At 45.6% G+C, this 27,318-nt stretch overlaps 1 pseudogene; it reads right to left on the reverse strand.

Annotated features, from left to right (window-relative positions):
• Positions 1-4,292: 4,292 nt before the first annotated feature.
• The window catches only part of LOC125449543 (NACHT, LRR and PYD domains-containing protein 3-like), an 84,568-nt pseudogene continuing 61,542 nt past the window's right edge, over positions 4,293-27,318 (reverse strand).

Below are 27,318 nucleotides of genomic sequence, written 5' to 3' on the forward strand. Positions count from 1 at the left end.
GCAGAAAGAGAAATGCAGTTGTAGTCCTATCAACAACCTGCACCCTAATGTGTTTAATGCATGTTCCTTTCTACTTCAGAAGTGAACTTTATACAATACGTTACAACTTACCATGGGTCTGTTTTTCAAAGCTGAGCTATTATAGTGAACCCAGCTGGGTGGGATTTAAATGGTTCATTACAGTTTTTTATTCATTGCTGCCATTCATCCTCATTCTGCTACTCATTGCTCTGACAGTCAGACATATTATCGTGGCCAGTCGAGTCCGTAAGGGACTGAGGGGTCAGAGCGAGGGAGAGAATTGCAGTGACCCAGAGATGGTGAGCAGAACAATGTGTATAATTTTACTCTTTTGTGGTCCTTATATATGTTAAATTTCATTTACAAGATTATTCCTGGGATTTATCCCATAGATTACAATCATTCTTTACACATTTTTGAACAAGTCGGAGTAATGTTGGTGAATTGAAGTTGCTGTACAAATGCATTTATTTATGGGGTGACTCAGTCCAAGTTTAGATACCAGATCAAGAAAGCAGTGAAATGTTCTTTTACATAAATCAACATCGTCATTAACAAATAGAACACCAGACAGCATCCAAATACAGATCCCAGTGTTTTCAAATCATGGATAATGTATTAATATATTAACTTGACATTTGTAAATGTCTCCAGTGGCTGGTTTGAGGGATGGGTGAATGAGATGCTGCTAGGGAGGGGTGTGTAAGTGGATAAAGGTCGGGTTGCAGAGTGTAAACTAAGTGGGATTTATTCAAGCAAGTGTTTTGCTTTGACAAAGAGACTTTGTCTAATGTCATGGCGCTCATGGCCAGTCAATGCTTGTAATGAGACGATACCACACCCAAAAATAAATTAAGAGGTTGAGATAATGCTGACTAGATCTGAGGGAAACCTGTTGGAGGACTGAAGCTACAGGCGTGACAACGAGCAGGAGGCAAAGGCAAGTCGTGGCTTGGGGCATGGGAAGTAACTTAATAGGGATCTGCATGGGTCAAAGAGTGGAGGCCAAAGGGCAAGGGCCAAGCTTTGATGTAGGGTTCGTTGCTGTTTGTCAGGGTTTAGTTACCCCACCAGGAGGTGGCGCAACCACCATTTTTCCACTGCTGATCATTCCCAACTTCTGGATTTGAAGAAAATAAAGAAACTAGTTCTGATAAAAATAAATTATTTCAGATGGTGGAAATCTCATGTGAAATTTTGCTCTATTTTTACTCTTATGGAGAGTCTGTATGAAATCCATCGCCCATTCGGACCTTCTTCCCAATCGGTGACCTGTCCAATTCATACAATTTCTGGAATGCAGAGAGAGGCCATTTGGATCAGTGAGTCTACCCTGTCCCTCTAAGGAGACCCCACCTCCACCTCCATCCCTATATTTCCCATGGCTAATCCACCTACATATCCCTGGAAATTCTGGGCAATTTAGCATGGCCAATCCACCTAGCCAGCACATTTTTTGGATTGTGGGAGGAAACCCACACAAATACAGGCAGAACATGCAAACTCCACACAGACAGTTGCCTGAGGGTGGAATTGAACCTAGCAATGCTAACCACTGAGCCACCATGCCACATTCTCCAGGGATGTCTAATTATATTGTTGCTTTTAATTCCTTTAAAACAGTTCCTTGTCCCCTAACAATTAAGTCCAGAAAGTATTATTGCTGACTCTTTCAATCCATGAATAGACATTAGAGTTCTAAATTTCACATTGTCATAAGCAGGTGAAAGGAACTAGAACCAAATCAGTGCAAACAGAGGAGAGGTTGAGGCTGTATGTTCACTCTGATATTATATAATGCTGTGCAACCACTCTCATTGGCTGTGAACCTTTTCCCACGACTTTTACCTTCCAACTATTGAATAACTCCTGCTTCCTTGTCCCTCACTGGTCTCATTTTAAAAAAGTTACCTTCAACCCTTTTCTTCTGCACTTCTGTCAGCTTGTGAATCATTATCCTCTGTCTCTATGCTATATATTACCCTAACCCTAATCACTGTGCCACCATGGCTGCCAAACGATGGAGATGTCATATCTCAGTGAGGGAAAAAGGCACAAGGAAAGTGACAGTGAACTGAGTTGCTTACCCTAACTCTGCCCTAACCTTAACCTTAACCCTACTGTCCCTCTCTGCCTGCTCCTTTCTGTTCTCCTCATGTTCTCTGTGACCCTTTGTCTCAGAGTCAGACTTCTGTGTTCCTTCCCCACTCTGTCCCTGTCTCCCCCACTGTCTTTCAATCAGTCCATTTCTCTTTCTGTCTCTCTCTTCCAACTTGTCTCTGTCTGCCCCATTCTTCTCTGTCAATCTCTGTCTCTGCCTCACTTTTTGTCCCCTACTCCTGCCATTGACATCACTCAGCATCACAAAGCAGCCGGTCAACTAACAGAGAATAGTGAAATCCCTGCAGTCTGGATAGAGGCCATTTCGCCCATCGGGTCTGCACTGCTCCTCTGAAGAGCATCAACCCTGCCACTGCCCCACACGATCCCTGTAACCCTGTGTTTCCCATGGCTGCCCCACCTAACCCGCATATTCCTGGACACTATGGACAATAATGTTAAATGTTTTCATCCTTCTATAGTGCCTAACAGTGAGGCATGTCCTATATTACAGCACTGAATTAATTAATTCATGCTGGTATTTCAGGAGGTGGGTGCTGCCTTGTTACAAGATGATGAAGGGAGAATGGAGGACACAGTGGGACAATTCTGTAAAAAACTAGTCTCTTTTATTCAGGCAACAAGGTGTACAGCTGGATGAATACAGCAGGTCAAGAAGCATCTTAGGAGCACAAAAGATGATGTTTCATGCCTAGACCCTTCATCAGAAATGGGGGAGGTGAAGGGGGTTCTGAAATAAATAGGGAGAAAGGGGGTGCAGATCAAAGATGGATAGAGGAGAAGATAGTTGGAGAGGAGACAGATAAGTTAAAGGGGCAGGTATGGAGCCTGTAGAGGTGAGCGTAGGTGGGGGGTTAGGGAGGGGATAGGTCAGTCCGGGGAGGACAGACAGGTTAAGGGGGTGGCATGAGGTCAGTTGGTAGGAAATGGGGATGCAGCTTGAGGAGGAAGGAGGGGATAGGTGAGAGGAAGAACAGGTTAGGGAGGTGGGGACGAGCTGGGCTGGTTTTTGGATGCAGTAGGGGCAGGGGAGATTTCGAAGCTTGTGAAATCCACATTGATAACATTGGGCTGCAGGGTTCCCAAGCAGAATATGAGATGCTGTTCCTGCAAACTTTGGGAGGCATCGCCATGACACTGCAGGGGGTCCAGGATTGACATGTCATCTGAGGATTGGAGATGGGGGTAGTTGAAATGGTTCGCGACTGCGAGTTATTTATTGCGAACTGAGCATAGGTATTTTGCAAAGCGGTTCCCCAGCCTCCGCTTGGTTTCCCCAATGTAGAGGAGGCCACAACAGGTACAGCGGATGCAGTGTACCACATTGGCAGATGTGCAAGTAAACATCTGCTTGATTAGAAAGTCTTCTTGAGGCCTGGGATGGGGGTGAGGGAGGAGGTCTGGGGGCAGGTGTAGCACTTCCTGCGGTGGGGAATGTGCTGGGTGTGTGAGAGACAGGAAGAGAGACGGAGGGATAGCGAAGAAGAGAGAGAGAGAGAGAATGAGAATGAGAAGGGTACTGTTAGGATCTCAATGCCAGTTTTGAAGCAGCCTCAGGCTGACACAAACCCCAGGAGCAGAGTCTGACCCTCATGTGGGAAATTATTGAGGGGGAGGGAGAGAGAGAGAGAGAGAGAGCTGGGATCCACCGCAATGGTATCACCTCTGCAGATTCTCTGTACCTTTCCTGAATTCCCGGTATTGCCAACTGACTTCTCCCTTTCTCTATCTCTCCTTTTCTTACCGTCTTCTAATCTGTGTGTCACTGTCTCTCTCACAGTCTCTCCTCTTGTCTCACTTTTGTTCTCTATTACTCACTCTCTCTATTGCTCGGTCTCACTGGCAATGTGTCCTTTTTCTCTGATATAACAAGGTGTAGAGCTGCTTTGCTTGCTAATTGTATGGCCTTTTGATACAAATGTTTCAATTCGGGCACTCCCTACGTGCAATCTTTCGAGCTGCTGTTCACAGACATCCTTTTTAAATCTCTCAGCATGGAAGAAGCACATCAGCTTTTAAAGGGACCATGTGATGCCGCCCCCACCCCTGCCACCCAAAATATTTTACAAGCACCAAATTCTAACTTCCTGCCTCCCAATTCACAATTACTCTACCCAACTTCGCACCATGAACTCCTTAAGAAAAAAAGGCAATCATTATGAAAAGATGTCTTCATCCTTTTACTCTTAAAACCTTAATTCCATTATATTGCTAGGTCCATAGCTCATTAATCTAGAGTTACACATTTTACACTAATTCTATACATAGCAAATTGAAAACTGCGGTTTCTACCTCATATAAACATTTTTATTTGAAATTTATGATAAAGCATCCACAATATTATTTTCACGACCTGCAATATGTACAATCTGTAAATGAAATGCTTGCAACAACTGACTCCAATGAAATAATCTGGTGTTCTTGTCCTTAAATTTTTCCAAATATGTTAAAGGATTATGATCGCTATGCACAATCTGATGCATTGTTTTCAATGTAAACATTAAAATTCTGTAACGCCATTACAAAATGCAATAACTCTTTTTCAATGGTTGACTAATTTTTCTGGTGGATTGAGTTTTTTTTTGAAAAATAACTGTTTGGCCTTTCAATTCCACAATCATTCTCCTGAAACAACATAGCCCAACCTCGACATCGCTTGCATCGATGGGGATTTAAGGGTTTCAAGAAATTTGGTGTAACACTGCTTTTAAATTCTCAAACACATCCTCGCATTGTTCTGTCCACTGAAATTTCAAGTTTCTTAAGATAAATCTTTCAACAGTGCCACCACACTACTGAAGTTTGGTACAAATTTCCTGTAGAATCCGCGCAGTCCGAAAATTCATAGCACTTCCTTTTTCAAGAATGGTCTTGGAAATTCCTCCATGCTCCGTGACCAGCTGCCCCCTTCTTTTAGATCCTTGATGACATATCAATATTTCTCAAGGTAGAATTGCTGCGATGCTGTCAAAACCATCAGAAACCAAAAACCAATTAGACCCTGCGGTCATCTCCCTCCAAAACAGGTATTCTGTTTTGAATACTGTTGGGGGAGATGGCTCACCAGAGGAAGGCAGCAGTAGCCAGGTTCACGGCACCATGGCTGGCTCTGCTGTACAGAAGGGCGGGAAAAAGAATGGAAGGGCGATAGTCATTCAATTGTAAGGGGAGTAGATAGGCGGTTCTGCAGTCAAAAACGGGAATCCCGAATGCTATGTTGCCTCCCAGGTGCATGGGTCAGGGATGTCTCTGATCGGCTGCAGAACATTCTGAAGGGGAAGGGCGAACAGCCAGTTGTCATGGTGCATATAGGCACCAACGATATAGGCAGAAAAAGGGATGAGGTCCTACAAGCAGAATTTAGCGAGTTAGGAGCCAAGTTAAAAAGTAGGACCTCAAAGGTAGTAATCTCAGGATTGCTACCAGTGCCATGTGCTAGTCAGTGCAGAAATGAAAGAATAGCTAGGATGAATGTGTGGCTTGAGAGATGGTGTAGGAGGGAGGGGTTCAGATTTTTGGGACATTTGAACCGGTTCTGGGGAAGGTGGGACTATTACAAATTGGATGGTCTACACCTGAACCGGACTGGAATCAATGTCCTTGGGGGTGCTTTTGCTAATGCTGTGAGGGAGGGTTTAAACTAATGTGGCGGGGGGATGGGAACCAAATATTGGTCAGAAAAGAGGTAGAAACGAAAGCCTGTAGGGAAGTAGATAACGGAGTCAGTGTGACTAAAGGGAATAGTAGTCGGGGAGCAGATGATGAACACAAAGGGACAGGAGGTCTGAGGTGCATTTGTTTTAATGTGAGAAGTGTAGTAGACAAGGCAGATGAGCTTAGGGCTTGGATCTGTACCTGGAGGAATGATGTTATTGCTATTACTGAGACTTGGTTGAGGGAAGGGCATGACTGGCAACTAGTTGTCCCAGGATATTGATGCTTCAGGTGGGATAGAGAGGGAGGTAAAAGGGGTGGAGGAGTTGCAGTAATGGTCAAAGACGATATCACAGCCGCACTGAAGGAGGGCCCCATCGAGGACTCAAGCAGTGAGGCAATATGGGTGGAACTCAGAAATAGGAAGGATGCAGTAACAATGCTGGGGCCGTACTACAGGCCTCCCAACAGCGAGCGTGAGATAGGGGTACAGATACGTAAACAGATAATGGAAAGGTGTAGGAGAAACAGGGTGGTGGTGATGGGAGATTTTAATTATCCCAACATTGACTGTGATTCACTCAGTGTTAGGGGTCAAGATGGAGCAGAATTTGTAAGGTGTGTCCAGGAGGGTTTTCTAGAGCAGTATGTATGTAGTCCTCCTCGGGAAAGGGCCATACTGGACCTGGTGCTGGGGAATGAACCCGGCCAGGTGGTTGATATTACAGTAGGGGACTACTTTGGAAATGGCGACCACAATTCCTTAAGTTTTACAATACTCATGGAGAAGGATAGGAGTGGTCCTAAAGGAAGTGTACTAAACTGGGGGAAGGCTGACTATACCAAGATTCGGCAGGATCTGAGGAATGTAGATTGGGAGAAACTGGTTGAAGGTAAATCCACGTTTGATATGTGGGAGGCTTTTAAGGAGAGGTTGATTAGCATGCAGGAGAGACATGTTCCTGTGAAAATGAGGAATAGAAAAGGCAAGATTAGGGAGCCATGGATGACAGGTGAAATTGTGAGACTAGCCAAGAGACAAAAGGAAGGGTACATGAGGTCCAGGCGACTGAAGACAGACGAAGCTTTGCAAGAATATCGGGAATGTAGAGCGAATCTGAAAAAAATGGATTAAGAGGGCTAAAAGAGGACATGAGATATTGCTGGCAAACATGGTTAAGAAAAATCCCAAAGCCTTTTATTCATATATAAAGAGCAAGAGGGTAACTAGAGAAAGGATTGGCCCACTTAAGGACAAAGATGGAAAGTTATGCGCTGAGTCAGAGAAAATGGGTGACATTCTTAACGAGTACTTTGCATCGCTATTCATCAAGGAGAGGGACATGACAGATGTTGAGGTTAGGGATAGATGTTTGCTCAGTCTAGGTCAAGTTGACATAAGGAAGGAGGAAGTGTTAGGTATCCTAAAAGACATTAAGATGGACAAGTCCCCAGGTCCGGATGGGTTCTATCCCAGGTTAGTGAGGGAGGAAATAGCCAGGGCCCTAACAGATTTCTTTGCAGTGTCCTTAGACACGGGTGAGGTCCCAGAGGACTGGAGACTTGCTAATGTTGTCCCCTTGTTTGAAAAGGGCAGCAAGGATAATCCAGGTAATTATTGACCGGTGAGCCTGACGTTAGTGGTAGGGAAGCTACTGGAGAAGATATTGAGGGATAGGATCTATTCCCATTTGGAAGAAAATGGGCTTATCAGTGATAGGCAACATGGTTTTGTACAGGGAAGGTCATGTCTTACCAACTTAATAGAATTCTTTGAGGATGTGACAAAGTTGATTGTTGAGGGAAAGGCTGTAGATGTCATATACATGGACTTCAGTAAGGCGTTTGATAAGGTTCCCCATGGCAGGCTGATGGAGAAAGTGAATTCACATGGGGTCCAGGGTGTGCTAGCTAGATGGATAAAAAACTGGCTGGGCAACAGGAGACAGACGGTAGTAGTAGAAGGGAGTTTCTCAAATTGGAGACCTGTAACCAGTGGTGTTCCACAGGGATCTGTGCTGGGACCACTGTTGTTTGTGATATATGTAAATGATCTGGAGGAAGGTGTAGGTGGTCTGATCAGCAAGTTTGCTAATGACACTAAGATTGGTGGAGTAGCTGATAGTGAAGGGGACTGTCAGAAATTACAGCAGACTATAGATAGACTGGAGAGTTGGGCAGATAAATGGCAGATGGACTTCAATCTGGGCAAATGCGAGGTGATGCATTTTGGAAGATCAAATTCAAGGGCGAACTATACAGTAAATGGAAAATTGATGAACAGAGAGATCTGGGTGTTCAGGTCCATTGTTCCCTGAAGGTGACATCGCAGGTCAATAGGGTGGTCAAGAAGGCATGTGGCATACTTTCCTTCATTGGGCAGGGTATTGAGTACAAGAGTTGGCAGGTCATGTTGCAGTTGTATAGGACTTTGTTTCGACCACATTTGGAGTACTGTGTACAGTTCTGGTCGCCACATTACCAAAAGGATGTGGATGCTTTGGAGAGGGTGCAGACAAGGTTCACCGGGATGTTGCCTGGTATGGAGGGTGCTAGCTATGAAGAGAGGTTGAATAGATTAGGATTATTTTCATTAGAAAGACGGAGATTGAGGGGGGACCTGATTGAGGTCTACAAAATCATGAGGGATATAGACAGGGTGGATAGCAAAAAGCTTTTTCCCAGAGTAGGGGACTCAATTACAAGGGGTCATGAGTTCAAAGTGAGAGGAGGAAAGTTTAAGGGAGATATGCGTGGAAAGTTCTTTACACAGAGGGTGGTGGGTGCCTGGACCGCGTTGCCAGCGTTACGCAGACACGTTAGCATCTTTTAAGATATATTTGGACAGGTACATGGATGGGCAGGGAGCAAATGGACACAGACCGTTAGAAAATAGATGACAGGTTAGACAGAGGATCTTGATCGGTGCAGGCTTAGAGGGCCAAAGGTCCTGTTCCTGTGCTGTAGGTTTCTTTGTATTTACATCTAAGTGTCTGGCTCAAATTGACTAAATTTCAAAATCTTGCTGTCTGGGTAAAAAACTGCTGCTTGGCTTGCTAACTGTCCAGCCTTTTGATATAAATGTTTCAATGCGGGTGCTCCCTGTGTACTTATAAACTTTCAAAGTGTTGCTCACAGGCATTCTTTTTAAATCTCTAAGCAAAGCAAAAGCACATCACTTTTTAAGGGGACCACACAATGCTTCCCCCCACTCCCTAGCATTTTACAAACACCAGATTCTAACTTGCTGCCTCCCAATCCAAAAGTACTCTACCTAAATAGTCAACAGTACAAACTGTGAGATGTGTTTTAATCTGCAAAGCCGAGACAAATGAGCCATAAGGTGTTTGTCAGCCAAACATTTCAGATTTGTTCACGGCAGCCATTCCATGTTAGCACAGCACTGACATTGGCAATCCAAACAGGGAAAGGCAGGAAGAAGTGGGGACTTGGGCATCCATGTGTATTTGGGTGCAGTGTAGATTCACCAGAGCCGGTTCAGTGGCGATCAAGTGAAATAACACAAATCCAGGGTTGTATCCCTGGAATTGAGGAAGACCTGAGGTGATGAAAGTTTGAGACAGTAACAGAAAGTGCTGGGTTAGATCGGGAGAAAACATTACTTCGGAAGTCTAGCTTCAGTTAATCGGTTAGTAACCAAGCAACAGTCTGGAACCCTTTTAAAACCCTCAGGCTATGTTAGCACAGGGTTAGATATTAAATCACCCATAACACTGTCCCCATCAGACAGTCCCAGGACAGGAACAGCATGCAGTTAGATACAGAGTAATGCTCTGTCTACATTGTTCCCAGACACTCCCAGGACAGGGACAGCAAGGCATCAGACACAGAGTAAAGTTCCCTTTATATGGTCCTCATCAAACACTTCAAGAACAAGGACAATATGGTATTGGATACAAAACATGCCTCCACTATATGAACACAGAATAACTGTCTTCCATCTGCTGCTGTCCTGCCTCATGTGTTACAGAGTAAGCACTGAAACATCTCCACGACAGTCTCATTCTGTAAATGTGCCTCTGACTCCATCTGTAACTCTGTCTCAGAAATTACCTCCCCATTCCCTCTATAAATGCTGAATAAACTTCAAAACAGTTCGATCATCTTTAAGTTATACAAAATTGCTTTGTACATTAGCATTGTCCATACATCACACAGAACGTTAACAAATAGGGACCACAAACAATCAGGAAGGTCCCTGAAGCGTCAGTCTTTATTGCAAGTGGTTGGCCATCAAGAGGAAGGAAATCTTGCTGTGTCTGTTTTACTGAGATGACACTAGGAATCCTGTGGATCACTTTCATCCTCAGACCCACTGATTTCAGCTCTGCAAAGAAAAATCATATTTTCAAGATGCTGGAATGTCTGAATGAAAGCAGCTATTGTTCTGCTTCTCCAAGGCAATCTGATGCTTTTCAGGATGAGATTTTCAGGAGGATATAAAACTGACAGAAACATAGAAACCAGAAGCAGGAATAGGCCATTCAGCCCTTCCAGCCTGCTCCCCTAGTCAATACGATCATGGCTGACTATCTATCTCATGGCAATATTCCCTCTTTTTCTTTGTACCCTGTGATGGATTTAACCTCTAAAACTGTTATCAATATCTTTCTGAATATATTCAATGGTGTGTCCTCCACAGCTGTCAGTGGGAGAGAATTCCAAAGGTTAATCTGAGAGACAAAAGTTCTTTTCATCTCAATTTGAAATGGCCCTAGCCCATATCCTGAGACTGTGACCTTTGGTTCATGACTCCCCAACCAGGGGAAACCCCCTCCCCACATCTAGTCTGTCCCGCATTTCAAACTGGATGTACTTTGACCAGATTCCCCTCTCTCCTTCTGAATACAGGCCCAGATGAACAGTCCTGCCATCTGCCTACTGAAGCTCCATTACAATCTCTCTCTCTGGCAAAGGGATCCTCTCTGAGTTGGGGAAACCCAAACTGCATACACAGTCCTCCCCGTGTGGTCTCACCAAGGCCTCTGTTATCACTGCAGCAAGACATCCTAACTTCTGAACTCTAATCCTCTTTCAGGTTAGTGTCACAACTGCCTTGTCAATAGCTTGCTGTAGCTGCCCAGTTTCCATTCATGAACTGGTTTGCAAGGATACCCAGATTGATGGGATGGGAGAAGAATTTGGTGGGATTTGGGGTGGGGGGGGGTATCTCAGCAGTCTAATGAAACAGAAAGAAACAGCAGCTCACTGAAACATTGAGAAAGGTGCAATATTCATTTTGGATAGAAATCGGAGGACAGGCAGTCTAAAATGAATGGTACCAATGATAAAATGTGCACATGACCAGATAGAATTGGGTTTTCTTAAGAGTCAGTGAGCGACTCAGAACTTTCCACTTATACTTACATTCAATAACCTGAAATGTTGTGGCCAGTTACATTGTACTTGAAACTGAATGCTGTCTCATGATTCAGAGGGCAATTCAGCTTAGCGAGCCTTCACAGTTCTCACTGAGTCTGTCATTCCTCTTGCCATCTGGCCCTCACCCACTCCCTCACCTGTGCTCCTGTCTCCCATTGTCCCTCTCTGATGGTTCTTTTACTGTATATTAGAACACTGCTACACTCAGTATGCAGTCTTCCAGAACATTAGTGTTTGCTGTGTCCTGGAGAGTACAGGAATGGCTGGTGGGCAGTAAATAGGGTCATTCCCAGCTTCGTGAGCCAGTACTAGTGGCATTGCTAGAAAGGTCACTGCTAAACTCACCATTGACAATTGATGTCTCCAACTTCACTGACAAGATCATGTTGCGTTGGAGAGAAAGCTGTGGGGATGAGCAAAGAGGCTGGAAACTGATATCGACAGCTTCATTGAGTGGGCAAGTAATTGGCAGATGGGATATGATGTGGAGAAAATGCCACGTGCAGCAGAGATTGACAAATTAACTCAATGACATATTAAATACTTGTTCCTGGACCACATTTCCACACCCAATGAGGATTTGTCCATGAGGGAGGGCAGTTTTCTGACTGTATATCATTACATTGCAACATGAAGATACCGAGTGTAACAGTTTGCTACATCCCATTACATCATCTACTTTGCTGTCTGTATCATTTGAAGTAGATTTCCTCTATCAGTATTTTAAATATAACGTGGTGAAATGTGACTCACATTTGTAGAAAGAATAGAAAAAAAAAATGCTTCTGTTTAGAAGAGTGAGAAATTATTAAACATTAGTGTCCGGCGGTAGTGGGGGGGGGGGGGGGATTGGGGGGGTGGGCGGTGGTTGATGGTATCAAAATTTTCACATGATACTAGAGCAGCACAATTGATACATCTTCTCTCGAACAGATTTTTCCCTTACACCAAAAGGTATTACTGTCCCTTTGAAGTGTTTCAGTCACATAGTCGCTCTATGACACATTCTACACAAATAAGAGGAGGACTCTTCCACTCTCAGGGTGAATCTACAGGTGGTTGTACAGACCGATGCAGCTTCTGCAGGCTCACCTAGGTGCCCAAGGTAATCATGGAAGTGGGTGGCGTGAGGTGGGGGGTTGGTGGTAGGACACTGCTGTGGCAGCACAATCCTTACGTTGGTTTCAGCTGGCTTCCACTTTTTGCAAATGGCAAGACTTATAGTGCTCGATGCCTTCTGCGATGGTCCTCCTCCACTTTGGGTGGCACGGTGGCTCAGTGGTTAGCACTACTGCCTCACAGCGCCAGGGACCCAGGTTTGATTCCAGCCTGGGGCAACTGTGCGGAATTTGCACATTCTCCCCTGTGTAGGTTTCCTCTCACCATCCGGAGATGAGAGGTTAGAGAGATTGCCCAAAGAATGTCGAGGGATGTGCAGAATAGATGGATTAACAATGATAAATACTGGGTTACAGCAATAGGGTAGAGGGGCATATATCTGGCTGGGATACTCTTTTGAGGAATGGTGTGGACTTGATGCGCAAAGTGACCTGCTTCCACACAGTAGGGATTCTAGAATTCAATGGATGGTCTTGGGCTAGTGATGTCCAGGTGTATGTGGCAATGCCAGATTTTGCCAGCGAAGCCTTGACAGTATCCCTGAAGTGTTTCCTCTGTCCACCAGGGGTGCACCTGCAATTTGAAACTGGGAGTAGAACACCTGCTTGGGGAGTTTGGTGTCAGTTGTGCGGACAATTAGGAGTGTCAAAGCCTTGATGTTGGGAATGTTGGCCTGGTCAAGGACGCTGGCATTGGTGCGACTTTCTTCCCTGTTGATTCACAGGTCCTTGCACGGGCAGCTTTGGTGATACCGCTCCTGTGCCTTGCGGTGTCTGCTGTAGCTTGTACACAGTTCAGACTCTCTAGTTCTCATATAAGCTCAGGTTTACAAGGACGTTGCTGGGTTTGGAGACTTTGCAAAAGACCTTTACACTTGCACACATACTCAGTCATGGATTCACAATTTGTCAATCGCTCATATTCACGCACAAACTCTCACATAACTAACACCGACCTCCCACCCCATCCTGACAAACACATACGTGTGTGGAACCATGCACACAATCTTACACTCGTTCAATGATAAACTCACAGACACATACAGATGGGAAGGCTGGGGAGTTGGGCGGGGACGGTTGTGAGACCGTGTAAGGTGAATCATTGCATTCAGCTGGTTTGTTACTTTCATGCAACACACAATCTGAATCTGGGGTGGGTCAGTGTCATATCTGATAAATTCCTGGCTTTGCGATCAAACTAGTCAGATACCAGATTAAAACTCTTTACAGATTCTGAACAAGACTTCACGTGCGATGTGTTTTATAAATCTCCATTCCTCAGTTATGTTCAGGGTTTACACTATTAGGGTGTGATTTGGGTTAAAGAGAGGCCAGGCTTTGCCCCTCTTTGCTATTGCTAACAAACAGAAAGCTCTCACATCTCTCTCATGTCTATTTTAATCAAGTTCTGTTCTTCATATTAATTGGTCATCAAGAGTAAGAAATCCTTGCTGAGACTGCTTTACTAAGATTACATCAGGAATCCTGTGGACCACTTCCATCCTCAGGCCAACTAGTAACAGCTTCTGCGTGTATTCTACTAAAGTTTGCGATGATTCTCTTCCCTGTACGCTCCATTGCCAATGTGTGTGTCATCTGGAAATTCTGAAGATATATCCTGTTTGATGGAGTTCGATAGACATTAAAGCTCCCTCTATAATTTCCACAGCAGACTACCAACAGGAAGCTCTCCGAATGATGTCAGAGACCAGGTCATCACAAACACAGTGAAAGGTGGAGAATCAGAAACAACAACTGTGACACTCTGCTCTGTCCCCTGACTGTCCACCCCTCAGTGAAATTCAAATAATGATTCAATTCACTCAAATGTTTCAATCGTACCTGCCTCTATTACATCTCCAGGCAGGGCCCTCCACACACTTACATCATATCTGTTCCTTTTGCAAGTCAATTTGAGCTTCGGTCTTCTCCTTCCTGATCCTTACACTTGGCGAAGTTTTTCCCTATCCACTCAAGCCGGAGCTCTCCTGATTTTGAAAAGTTCCATCAGATCTCCAACATGAAAAGGTTCAATCTCTCCAATCCATCTTCATCAGTGAAGGTTTTGTTCCCTGGAAAAATGCACACAATATTCCAAGAAACTGTAATGGTGAAGGAAGTGAGCTCACCATGACCACCTTCTTAGGGGTAATAAGCGACAGCCCAGTCAGTTAAGTCTATATCGCCTGAATGAATAAAACTGGGTGACATTTGACAACTGTTGTTAGCTTAGCGGAACTCCCTTCTTCAGAATTAATAACAGCACTGTATGTTTCAGTAATCTAAACTTCCCCAAAATGTTGCTGTTGGAGCATCTTGTTGAAGCTTTGATTTCACCGTGATTCTCTTTCCATTCTTTTTTGAAGTCTGATAAATACAGTGAAACTTTTTATACTTTTACTTTTTATACAAGAGTCAGGAGAGAATGGTCAAACCACACAGGATAAGGATGTAAGAAAAAACACAAAATAATGTATTGTAGGTGCAGCGGTGGGGTGGGGGGGGTGATGTTGTTGGCTTGTTCACCGAACTGGCTGGTTATGGTACAGATGTTTCGTCACCATTGCTAGGTATATCATCAGTGCAGCCTCTGATGAAGAGATGTTGTTTTACTCGGTTGGAATTTATATGATCCACTCTGTTAAGTTGGGTTGTGTCATTTCCAGTTTTGTTCTGCTTGGGTCTGTACACAGGGTCTAATGCATTACAGGTTGAAAACCAGGCCTCTGGGAATTCCTGTGTGTTGGCTTGAGCTAGGATGGTCACATTGTCCCAGTTAAATTGATGGCCTACACTGAGATGAGGGAAAGGTCATGGTGTCATTTTGCTGCTAGCTGATGTTAGTGCATCCTGATGGCCAGTTTCTTTCCAGTCTGGCTGATGCAATGTTTGATGCAGTTGTTGCAAAGTATTTTGCAAATTACACTGGTCCTGCATGCCATGGCTATGGGGTCTTTGGTCCGTGAGTGCTTGTCATGGTGTGGCTGTAGGTTTGTGTGCCACCATGATTCCTAGTGGTTGTAGGAATCTTGTTGTCAGTTCCGATGTGTTCTTGATACAAGGGTAGTGTGGTCAGTGTACTGGGACATATTGTATCCTCTTGGCATTGTTTATGTGGCAGGCACCTGCAGATGAAGTTGTTGAGATATCCGTGGTGCTCTTCCTCCTTCTTGTGTAATTCTACCACGTTGCAGTGAGTTATAGTCCGTTTGAGTATTATAGGTCTAGCAGATTATGAAAAAAAGTATCGACAGCACTCTTCTATGTCATAAGGAACCTGATCCAGAATATCAAACTATCTTCCTTTTGCCTAACTGCTGTTAAGCTTGCTCTGTTAAGACCAGAAGCCACGCATTATACCAACAGCAGTTTCGACATGAGCCTCTCTGTCCATTTACTGCAGTGTAGGAGAATTTAACCCAGTCAATTCTTCAACACGTTGCCGACAGTGTGTGCCATTTCAGCAGCCTGACTGTGATAGCTGCTGTGAAAGGTATGTATGTAAGGTAAGGGTGGGGTGAGGTGGCAGGTTGTTCAGGAGTTAGAGAGCCATAAAAGTGGTGGACTGCTTATGAGATGCTAGAATTGATCAGGGCTAGGGCTGTGGGGCTGGTGGCTGGGGGTTTTGGGGTCGGTGGGGCAGTTTTAAAAAAATGCCAGCGTTGGTGGAGACGGGTGTTGGGCATGTATAGTGGCCAAAGTGACTATTCAAATGGTATTGGGTTGGGGCCTAACATTTCCTGGGCAACTAGTGACTCTGAGGGTCCCATTTCTGTAATGTTTCAACTTTAGTGGAGACTTTAGGAGGGTTCCATATAATAGGTCTCTCATCAGACTTTTCAATTCCACAGGCATTTTACAGAGTCTATTATGGGCCAGGTTTCTGCAGGGTCCTGACATGCAATTCCAGCCTGTGATACAGGAAAAAAAATACTGTTCAGCTTAATTCCCTGCTTGTATAATCCATGAGTAACTGCTGTAAGAGGATACACTCCCTCAAAAATCCTGTACAGTGGATATTTGACCCTCTGCATTATAAGATTTATCCTAGTGGAAGAGGTCCTGTCCTAAACATGTAGAACATAGAACATAGAACAGTACAGCACAGAACAGGCCCTTCAGCCCACAATGTTGTGCCGACCATTGATCCTCATGTATGCACCCTCAAATTTCTGTGACCATATACATGTCCAGCAGTCTCTTAAATGACCCCAATGACCTTGCTTCCACAACTGCTGCTGGCAATGCATTCCATGCTCTCACAACTCTCTGCGTAAAGAACCTGCCTCTGACATCCCCTCTATACTTTCCACCAACCAGCTTGAAACTATGACCCCTCGTGCTAGCCATTTCTGCCCTGGGAAATAGTCTCTGGCTATCAACTCTATCTATGCCTCTCATTATCTTGTATAACTCAATTAGGTCCCCTCTCCTCCTCCTTTTCTCCAATGAAAAGAGACCGAGCTCAGTCAACCTCTCTTCATAAGATAAGCCCTCCAGTCCAGGCAGCATCCTGGTAAACCTCCTCTGAGCCCTCTCCAAAGCATCCACATCTTTCCTATAATAGGGCGCCCAGAACTGGACGCAGTATTCCAAGTGCGGTCTAACCAAAGTTTTATAGAGCTGCAACAAGATCTCACGACTCTTAAACTCAATCCCCCTGTTAATGAAAGCCAAAACACCATATGCTTTCTTAACAACCCTGTCCACTTGGGTGGCCATTTTAAGGGATCTATGTATCTGCACACCAAGATCCCTCTGTTCCTCCACACTGCCAAGAATCCTATCCTTAATCCTGTACTCAGCTTTCAAATTCGACCTTCCAAAATGCATCACCTCGCATTTATCCAGGTTGAACTCCATCTGCCACCTCTCAGCCCATCTCTGCATCCTGTCAATGTCCCGCTGCAGCCTACAACAGCCCTCTACACTGTCAACGACACCTCCGACCTTTGTGTCGTCTGCAAACTTGCTGACCCATCCTTCAATTCCCTCGTCCAAGTCATTAATAAAAATTACAAACAGTAGAGGCCCAAGGACAGAGCCCTGTGGAACTCCACTCACCACTGACTTCCAGGCAGAATATTTTCCTTCTACTACCACTCGCTGTCTTCTGTTGGCCAGCCAATTCTGTATCCAAGCAGCTAAGTTCCCCTGTATCCCATTCCTCCTGACCTTCTGAATGAGCCTACCATGGGGAACCTTATCAAATGCCTTACTGAAGTCCATATACACCACATCCACAGCTCGACCCTCAACCTTTCTAGTCACATCCTCAAAAAACTCGATAAGGTTTGTAAGGCATGACCTACCCCTCACAAAGCCGTGTTGACTGTATTTGATCAAGCCATGCTCTTCCAGATGGTCATAAATCTTATCCCTCAGAATCCTTTCTAACACCTTGCAGACGACAGACGTGAGACTTACCGGTCTATAATTGCCGGGGATTTCCCTATTTCCTTTCTTGAAGAGAGGAATTACATTTGCCTCTCTCCAGTCCTCAGGTACGACTCCAGTGGAGAGCGAGGATGCAAAGATCTTCGCAAGTGGCGAAGCAATTGCATTTCTCGCTTCCCAAAGCAGCCGAGGACAAATCTGATCCGGGCCTGGTGACTTGTCAATCTTAATGTTTGACAAAATTTTCAGCACATCAGCTTCGTCTATCTCTATCCATTCCAGCATACACACCTGCTCTTCAAAGGTTTCATTCACTACAAAGTTGGTTTCTTTCGTAAAGACAGAAGCAAAAAACTCATTTAGGGCTTCCCCTACCTCCTCAGGCTCCACACACAAGTTCCCTATGCTATCCCTGATCGGCCCTCCTCTTTCTTTGACCATTCTCTTATTCCTCACGTAAGTGTAAAATGCCTTTGTGTTTTCCCGGATTCCTTCTGCCAAGCCTTTCTCGTGCCCCCTCCTGGCTCTCCTCAGACCATTTTTGAGCTCCTTCCTTGCCTGCATGTAATCCTCTCTAGCTGAACTTGACCCTAGCTTCCTCCACCTTATGTAAGCTACCTTCTTCCTTTTCACTAGAAGCTCCACCGCTCTCGTCATCCAAGGTTCCTTAATCTTACCCCTTCTTGCCTGTCTCAGAGGGACATATTTACTCATCAATCCCAACAACTGTTCCTTAAACCGTCTCCACATGTCTATAGTTCCCTTACCATGGAACAACTGCTCCCAGTCCATGCTTCCTAACTCATGTCTAATCGCATCATAGTTCCCTCTTCCCCAATTAAATATCCTCCCATTCTGCCTAATCCTCTCCTTCTCCATAGCTATGTAGAATGTGAGGCAGTTATGGTCACTATCACCAAAATGCTCTCCCACCACAAGATCTGATACCTGCCCCAGCTCGTTTCCGAGCACCAAGTCTAGAATGGCCTCTCCCCTCGTCGGCCTGTCAACGTACTGCGTTAGGAAACCCTCCTGAACACACCTTACAAAAACAGCTCCATTCAAATCTTCTGCTCGAAGGAGGTTCCAATCAATATTAGGAAAGTTAAAGTCACCCATTACAACAACCCTACTGCGTGCACACTTTTCCAAAATCTGTCGACCTATGCTTTCTTCAATCTCCCTGCTGCTGTTGGGGGGCCTGTAGTAAACCCCTGACGAGGTGACTACTCCCTTGCTGTTCCTAATTTCCACCCATACTGACTCAGTAGGCAGATCTTCCTCGACAAAGGAAGCTTCTGTAGCTGTGATACCCTCTCTGATTAGTAGTGCTACACCCCCTCCTCTTTTTCCCCACTCCCTATTCTTTTTAAATGTTCTAAACCCTGGAACATCCAGCAACCATTCCTGCCCATGAGAAACCCATGTCTCTGTTATGGCCACAACATCATAGCACCAGGTACTGATCCATGCTCTAAGTTCATCATGTGCAGGCTGACTTCCCAGGCCGAGTTACTGGGCACAGATATTGCATGAGAACCCTTGGGATTTCACCTCCAAGCGCCGAATGTAATTGTCAGTGCCCCACTGTGTAGCCCACAGTGGATCCTTCCTGGTTGTGTATTTCCCATTGGGGCGCACTGAGACCTGGATATCCTACAGACTCCACACAGTGGGGCTAGGCCTCTGAGCCTGGTGCTGGGCCTCTGACCTCACAATGGGAGATGACCCTGACTCAGATCAGCCAATAGGATTTCAACCCGGAGCACATCCGCTTAAAGAGGGAGTGAGAGGAAATCAGATCAAATTGTTCATTTGCTGAGAGCAGTGGGGATAGGTATTGAAATGCTCACGTGTGCACACGCAGGTTGGATCTCAGTGACTGCAGCAACTGGAGAAGTCTTTTCCCATCCAAACTGAACTGAATGGAGTGTAAGCTGAAATATGAAAATTAAAAATCAGGGAAAGATAAATCAGTGTAAATAAAAGGGAAAATGGAGTTTTATATTTTAATAATACTTATAAACATTAAGCCTAAAATTTAATAAATCCTATTCATATTTTATTTATTACATTTAAAATTGACATAAATACTCACCCAACCTCCTGTAGACTCTTGCAGGACTCTATGAGGCGGCAGAAACAGGGGATGGATTGGTCTGTGAAGGAGTTTCCCGACAGATACAAATGCGTCAATGACTGCTTCGTAATGAGAGCAGAGGCAAGATCCTTGGCACAAGAATCTGAGAGATTGGTTTCATCGAGGCTGGGGATCAGAAAGTAAAATGAGGAATGAAGGCAAATCCACAGAGTTCTTGATGACAAAAATATTACAGTGTAAAGTCCTCAACATTTGATTTAGAAGGCAAGTTGTATTGGTCCTGTAAAACTAATGTCCGAGAGCCATCTGCTTTAATCAGAACTGGAAAAAGCAGTAACTGAAAGAGGTTAGTGACAAGATCGGCAAGAGAACCCGGAAGGAATGAAAGAACAAAATGGAAGTGCAGGAGATATTAAATGACAAAAAGGATCAAAGGTGCAAAACAGAACCTCTGCATCCTCACGTCATTGCCCTGAGTGGCTATAAAGGATAATGGGATAAATCAATGCAGCAGGAGTGGAGAAGGTACTGGTGCTGAAGATAAGGGTCATGATACTACTGGAAGCTATGAAATCCTGGAAACTGTATTGGAACCAGGAGGTGTGGTCACATGGGCAGGGTAGGTAGAGTCTCGAATACAATATTGTCAAAACCGGACAATTAACAGCTGGTAGGAAGGGGAGAGATGCTCATTCAGTGTGGGCAGAGGATGTCCTGGTTCAGGCAATGCTGGAACCATTTTTAAAGGCAGCCAGCAGCACTTTCAAATCGCAGCTCTGTGGGGAGCACCCAGGGATCATTGGCCACTAACAAAGAGCTGAAATGGCAGCAGGTAGATTTGGGTTGCTCACTGATTCATTGATGCTCCTCTCGGCCAGGTGGGCATAGAAACTGTCCTGTTCTGTTCTGTCAAGGCTGGAGGAGAAGATCAACAAGTCAACACAAGCAAGTTTGGATAGAGATAATGGGAACTGCAGATGCTGGAGGATTCCAAGATAATAAAGTGTGAGGCTGGATGAACACAGCAGGCCAAGCAGCATCTCAGGAGCACAAAAGCTGACGTTTCGGGCCTAGACCCTTCATTTATCGAGAACGCCCTTGACCGCGTCTCCCGTATTTCCCGCAACACATCCCTCACACCCCGCCCCCGCCACAACCGCCCTAAGAGGATCCCCCTCGTTCTCACACACCACCATACCAACCTCCGGATACAACGCATCATCCACCGACACTTCCGCCATCTACAATCCGACCCCACCACCCAAGACATTTTTCCATCCCCTCCCCTGTCTGCTTTCCGGAGAGACCACTCTCTCCGTGACTCCCTTGTTGGCTCCACACTGCCCTCCAACCCCACCACACCCGGCACCTTCCCCTGCAACCGCAGGAAATGCTACACTTGTCCCCACACCTCCTCCCTCACCCCTATCCCAGGCCCCAAGGTGACATTCCACATTAAGCAGAGGTTCACCTGCACATCTGCCAATGTGGTATACTGCATCCACTGTACCCGGTGCGGCTTCCTCTACATTGGGGAAACCAAGCGGAGGCTTGGGGACCGCTTTGCAGAACACCTCCGCTCAGTTCGCAACAAACAACTGCACCTCCCAGTCGCAAACCATTTCTACTCCCCCTCCCATCCTCTAGATGACATGTCCATCATGGGCCTCCTGCACTGCCACAATGATGCCACCCGAAGGTTGCAGGAACAGCAACTCATATTCCGCCTGGGAATCCTGCAGCCATATGGTATCAATGTGGACTTCACCAGTTTCAAAATCTCCCCTTCCCCTACTGCATCCCTAAACCAGCCTAATTCGTCCCCTCCCCCCACTGCACCACACAACCAGCCCAGCTCTTCCCCCCCACCCACTGCATCCCAAAACCAGTCCAACCTGTCTCTGCCTCCCTAACCTGTTCTTCCTCTCACCCATCCCTTCCTCCCACCCAAAGCCGCACCCCCAGCTACCTACTAACCTCATCCCACCTCCTTGACCTGTCCGTCTTCCCTGGACTGACCTATCCCCTCCCTACCTCCCCACCTATACTCTCTCCACCTATCTTCTTTACTCTCCATCTTCGGTCCGCCTCCCCCTCTCTCCCTATTTATTCCGGTTCCCTCTCCCCATCCCCCTCTCTGATGAAGGGTCTAGGCCCGAAACGTCAGCTTTTGTGCTCCTGAGATGCTGCTTGGCCTGCTGTGTTCATCCAGCCTCACATTTTATTATCTTCAAGTTTGGATAGAGGTTGCTGAGGTAGTGAGCAGGCATGGGGTACTTGATCACCTGACCAAAAAAACAAACAGTGAGTAATGCTTTCAGGAAGGATTAACAAGTTAAGGTGAAGGCCTTACATGTGACCAAGAGAAGAAAGTGGAATTGATAAGAGAAAAACATCTCCATCCAGCCACTGGCAAAGACTCGGCAGCAGCATTGCACCTCCGTAAGCTTGGACTCCTCAGGGAGGGTAAGACGGGTCCAGTGTGTCCTGACAGGGTATAGCAGCATCTGGGGTTTTTTGTGGGGGAAGGGGTTGGCTATGGAGGGGTCGCAGTCATTTATAGTGAGCCAGCACAATCTCATCTGCTCTTGAATTTGACATCAGCATCCATACACAAGGCTCCCAAATTGTCAGCATCCTCCAGACTGTCAGTAACTAGGAGAGCCAGACCTATCAAAATGCATGGAAGAAAGGGATTAGCTCCTTGCCACCACCTCAACTGACAGCGCAGAGGCATAATGAGCACTGTAAGCATTCTTTTAAAGGATCATCTTGAAGCTCTTACATTGTGCATGACAATAATCTTACTAGATGTGGCCTTGCTGTGTCAGCATTTCCAATGAATTCTGAGATGGTATACTGCCAAAAACCCTTCCGTTTTGCACACCACTGGGTCTTTGGGAGTTCACTGGCTCCCGCAAACAGTGAGCTGAGAAGTGCCAGATGATTTCAAAGCATGTTTAATTTCTTGGAGTGAGGGGTCCAAGACCGATTAAAGAATTCAAAGAACAGCACTAAGGCTAACAATGGTTGAAAGTTTATTACATAGAATGAATGAGAGTGTCAGCCTCAGTTGAAATGTGCCTGCATTACTGAAGAATCTTTTGCCTTCCTTGCACACACCTGACATTGCCTTGTCTGTCGTCCCTGCGACTCATTATGTAGTCTCTGGTTAACATCAATTCGAGATCCTCATTGTTCAGGGGATAGGACTCAGGGCTTTCCTCATTGATTAAAACTTCTCCCACTGTCGCTCAAGGTTATACAGAACATAGCACACCACCAGGATGCACTGAATTGTGATGAAGTGAGTGGATTCATTTGATCCTGACATGAGGTCGAGCTACAAAATGTTGCTGGAACTGCACTGATCCAGACAAGTGAGCAGCATTCCATCATCCTCCTGTCTCAAGCACTGGAAATGATGGATATACTTTAGACTACTAGTTCAGTGACATTTCTATTAAACAATTATCTCTTGATGTCCAGGACCAAGTCTTCATGGCAAAGAGAGCCTGAAAAGGTCAAGCACCCAGGATTGCCACAACGTGCTGGTATCATGGGAGCTTGTACCGTCATGACAGATTTGTTTGTGGCAGTCTCAGATCAGTTGTTCCTTGTGAGTGAAATTCTTTCCTGCTGATGAAGGCTGCTGTATGGAAGCTTTGTTGGATGCATACATGCAGGCAGACAAAGACACACCACAAAAGACTGCGGGCCCTGACAACATGCCAACCATAGTAAGGAAGACTTGGTGCTCCAGAGCTTGCCATACCTATCACCAAGCTGTTTGTATCCAGCTAAAACACTGGTAGCCACCCCACCATGTGGAAAACTGTCCAGGTATGTCCTGTATGTATAAAGTCTGAACATAACTGCAATCAATGGGAATCTCTGCTGGTTGGAGTCATATCTGGTGTATACTTAGATGATTCTGGAGGATGGAGATCAGTCACCTCAACTCCAAGGCATTGCTGCATAAGTTCGTCAAGGAAGTGTTCTTGGCCCAACCATCTTCAGCTGCTTCAATGATCTCTCCTCCGTCAGAAGATTACAAGCAGGGACATTTGCTAACGACTGCAATGTTCAGGATCATTCACAACTCCTCATATATTAAATCAGTCCATGTTGAAATGGAGCAAGACCTGGACAACATCCAGGATTGGGCTAACAAGTGGCAACGTTCACACCAGACAAATGCCAGGCAATGTCCATCCCCAATGCAAGACCATATAACCATCGCCCTTTGACGATGAATAGTGTCAACCTCTATCACAAACTGGGGGATTGCCACTGACCTGAAACTCAACAAGGTTTGCCATATAAATACATTAGCCGGTCACAGGCAAGAAATACTACCTCAAGCAACTCATCTGACTTCCAAAGCCTTTCCACCATCACCAAGGCACAAGTCAAGAGTGTGATGGAATATTCCCCACTTGCCTGGACGGGTGCAGCTCCAACAAGAAACTCACCAACATCCAAAACATAGTAACCTGCTTGAATGGCTTTCCCCACAACCACTTTTGCAGCCAGTTTACATAAAACCATCAGGCCATCCCTACATGGCTGACAGTTCAGGCTCATGTCTTCAGGCTGTCCAATATTTTATCCCCTTTTTTGTTTTACACCGTCTGGATTTTGTTATTGCTTCTTTCTCATGCCTTCTGTTACGAAGTACATTTTCTTTTTATTCACTCACAACGCAGGGTGTTGCCAATTGGCCATTGTTTATTGCTCATCTGTAGTTGCCCTTGAGCTGTACTCTTGAGTCTCTGCAGTCCACATGATGCAAGTTAACCCACAATGCTGAGGGAGGAAATTCCAGGATTCAGAGCCAGCTACAGAGAAGGAATGGCAATAGATTTCGAAGTCAGGATGCTGAGTAACTTGAAAGGGAACTTGGGAGGTGATCATGTGTTTCTGCTGCCCTACCCTTCTAGATGCAAGTAGTCATGAGTTTGAAAGGTACTGTCTCAGGATCTTTGGTGAATTTCAGCAGTGCATCTCTGAGATAATACACACTGCTGCGACTGTGCATTGGTAGTGGTAGGAGTGGGGATTTGTATATGTGGTGACAATTAAGCAGGCAATATTGTCTTTGGGTATCATTGAAGGTGCATTCATCCAGGCAGGTATACTGCCTTGTAGATGGTGGACAGTCTTTGGGCAGTCAGGCAGTGAGTTACACACTGATGTGTTCCTCGCTTCTGACCTGCTCTTGTAGGCACTGTGCTTATGTGGTGAATCCAGTTGAGTTCCTCATCAATAATAACCCTATTGATCGTGGGGGATTCTGGGATGGTAACATCAGTGACAGTCAGGGGGGTAGGCATTAAATTTCCTCTTATTGGCCTGGTATGTGTGTGGCATAACTGTTGCTTGCCTAAATTCAGCAATGTATCTAGCTTTTACAAGCTCTGAATGAAAAACCACGGCCTTAAAACAAAATTTTACAGGACCTGAAAGTTGTAGACCATAGTGAGAAACCTGCCAGAGTCACGTGAGAAGTCTAGTGAGGCCTATCTTGATATTTAATTTGTTGATTTTAAGGTGTTGAGAAGAGATTCTCACTAGGGAGTGACAAAATACCGATTAAGGGAGACAGATCATTCCTTGTTGATAGCGTAATTGACAGCATCAACATGACACAACTCTGATCCATTAAAATGCATAAGCAGTTTGTAAAAGTTGCATCTCAGGGCAAATGATACAGCAAAGACATTTTGCGCTCAGTGACAGGCACCGAGCTGATGGATTGCACCAGACTACCTCTTAGGTTCAAAGTGACTGCGCTCTACCCAGATGCTTGCAGCATCCCTGCTTAGCCTTCCCTTTCACCAGCCTGAATGGCTGTAAATTAGGAGAGGGGAGTGTGCAGTGGGACCTGGGTGTCCTGGTGTACCAGTCACTGTAGGTAGGCATATAGGTGCAGATGACAGTAAAGAAGCAAATGGTATATTGGCCTTCCTTGTGAGAGGTTGAGTACAGGAGCAGGGATGTGTTGTTGCAGTCACAACAGGGTCTCGGTGGGGCCATTCCTAGAATATTGTGTGCAGTTTTGATCTCCCTTTCTGAAGGATGCTCTTGCTCTCGAGGGAGTGCAGCAAAGGTTTACCTGGCTGTTTCTGGGGAATGGTGGGACAGATGGATAAGGAGAAATTGAATAGGTCAGGGTTGTTTTTGCTGGAGTTCAGATAAATGAGTGGGATTTCTAACAGGACGAGCCAGGATAGATGTGGGGGGGGGGGGGGGGGGGGGGGGTGATGTTTCTTATAGTAGGAGTGTCCTGAATCAGGGGCTACTGTCTGAGGAGTGGGGGTAGACCATTTAGGACACAGATGAGGAAACATTTCTTCACCCAAAGAGCGGTGAGCCTGTGGAGTTCATTACTACAGGAAGCGGTTGATAACAAAATATTAAATGTATTTAACAGGAGGCTAGATATAGCACTTGGGGTGAATGGGATCAAAGGTTATGGGAAGAAAGCAGGATTAGGCTATTGAGTTGGACGGTCATCCAAGATTGTGACGAATGACAGAGCAGGCTTGAAGGGCTGAATGGCAGCCTGCTCCTACATTTACACTTTGACCCTTTAGCTGAAAATGCCAAGCTTACAGTACTCCTAATTGTCCTGTTGTTTAGGGCAGGAGGAAGGAAATGTGTGTCCTTTGTGTGCTGTAGACAATCAAAAGCAGCCTCCAACACCAGATTAGGATGTGGGACATGGTCAGTCAGTCGACTGGGGTGGTCAGCGTCAGGATCCTCTCTACATGTGGGGTCAGAAGCAGCCCACCAGCTGTCCTGATTCTTTCTGTCTTATTGTGGGTGCTTTTCTCCTGAAATTAGAGAAGGGGAAGGATTAAGGAAAATGAAAGTGGGTGGTACAGTGATAATTGTTGGGAAAACGTGCTGAGGTTCTCTGAGTTGGCAGCACAGAGGCCACACAGGGTCAATGATGTGGGGGCACTGGGGGAATAACAGTGAGTGAGTGAGGGAAGATAGTGCATGCAATAGTGAGCACTAGAATGGGTGCCAAGTGCTTGCAGTGGCCAAGACAGAGGGAGAAGAGGTAACAGACAGTACATTGTGTCATTTACTGTGGCACATATGTGGAAGTCATTGTCTTTCCTCCTGCAGCACAGGGCATTCCTCCAGACAGCTAAGACCACACTGATCCAGGTGGCATCCTCAGGCTAGGCTAGCATGGTCTGTTGTTGTGGCTTACTGTCAATTCTGAATGAAGAGAATGGCCCTCTTCTGCGGACCCCATTCAGTAGGACCTCCAACCACCTATCTGTAAAGCAGGATGCCAAATTCCCCTGATCTGCTGGGTCTTGGACAAATGTCAGGATCTGCAAAGGGAGGTTCTGGACTGACACTACTTGCCTGCGTGCATACAGATGCGCAGGAGATGACAGGCCATTCTACGATACGTGGGCAGTGGTCAATGGTGATATCAGTCTAGCAAAAGATGACAGGGGCACTATTGGGGCAGGCTCG

The sequence above is a fragment of the Stegostoma tigrinum genome, chromosome 46 (genome assembly GCF_030684315.1).
Source record: "Stegostoma tigrinum isolate sSteTig4 chromosome 46, sSteTig4.hap1, whole genome shotgun sequence".
Taxonomy (NCBI): Eukaryota; Metazoa; Chordata; class Chondrichthyes; order Orectolobiformes; family Stegostomatidae; genus Stegostoma; species Stegostoma tigrinum.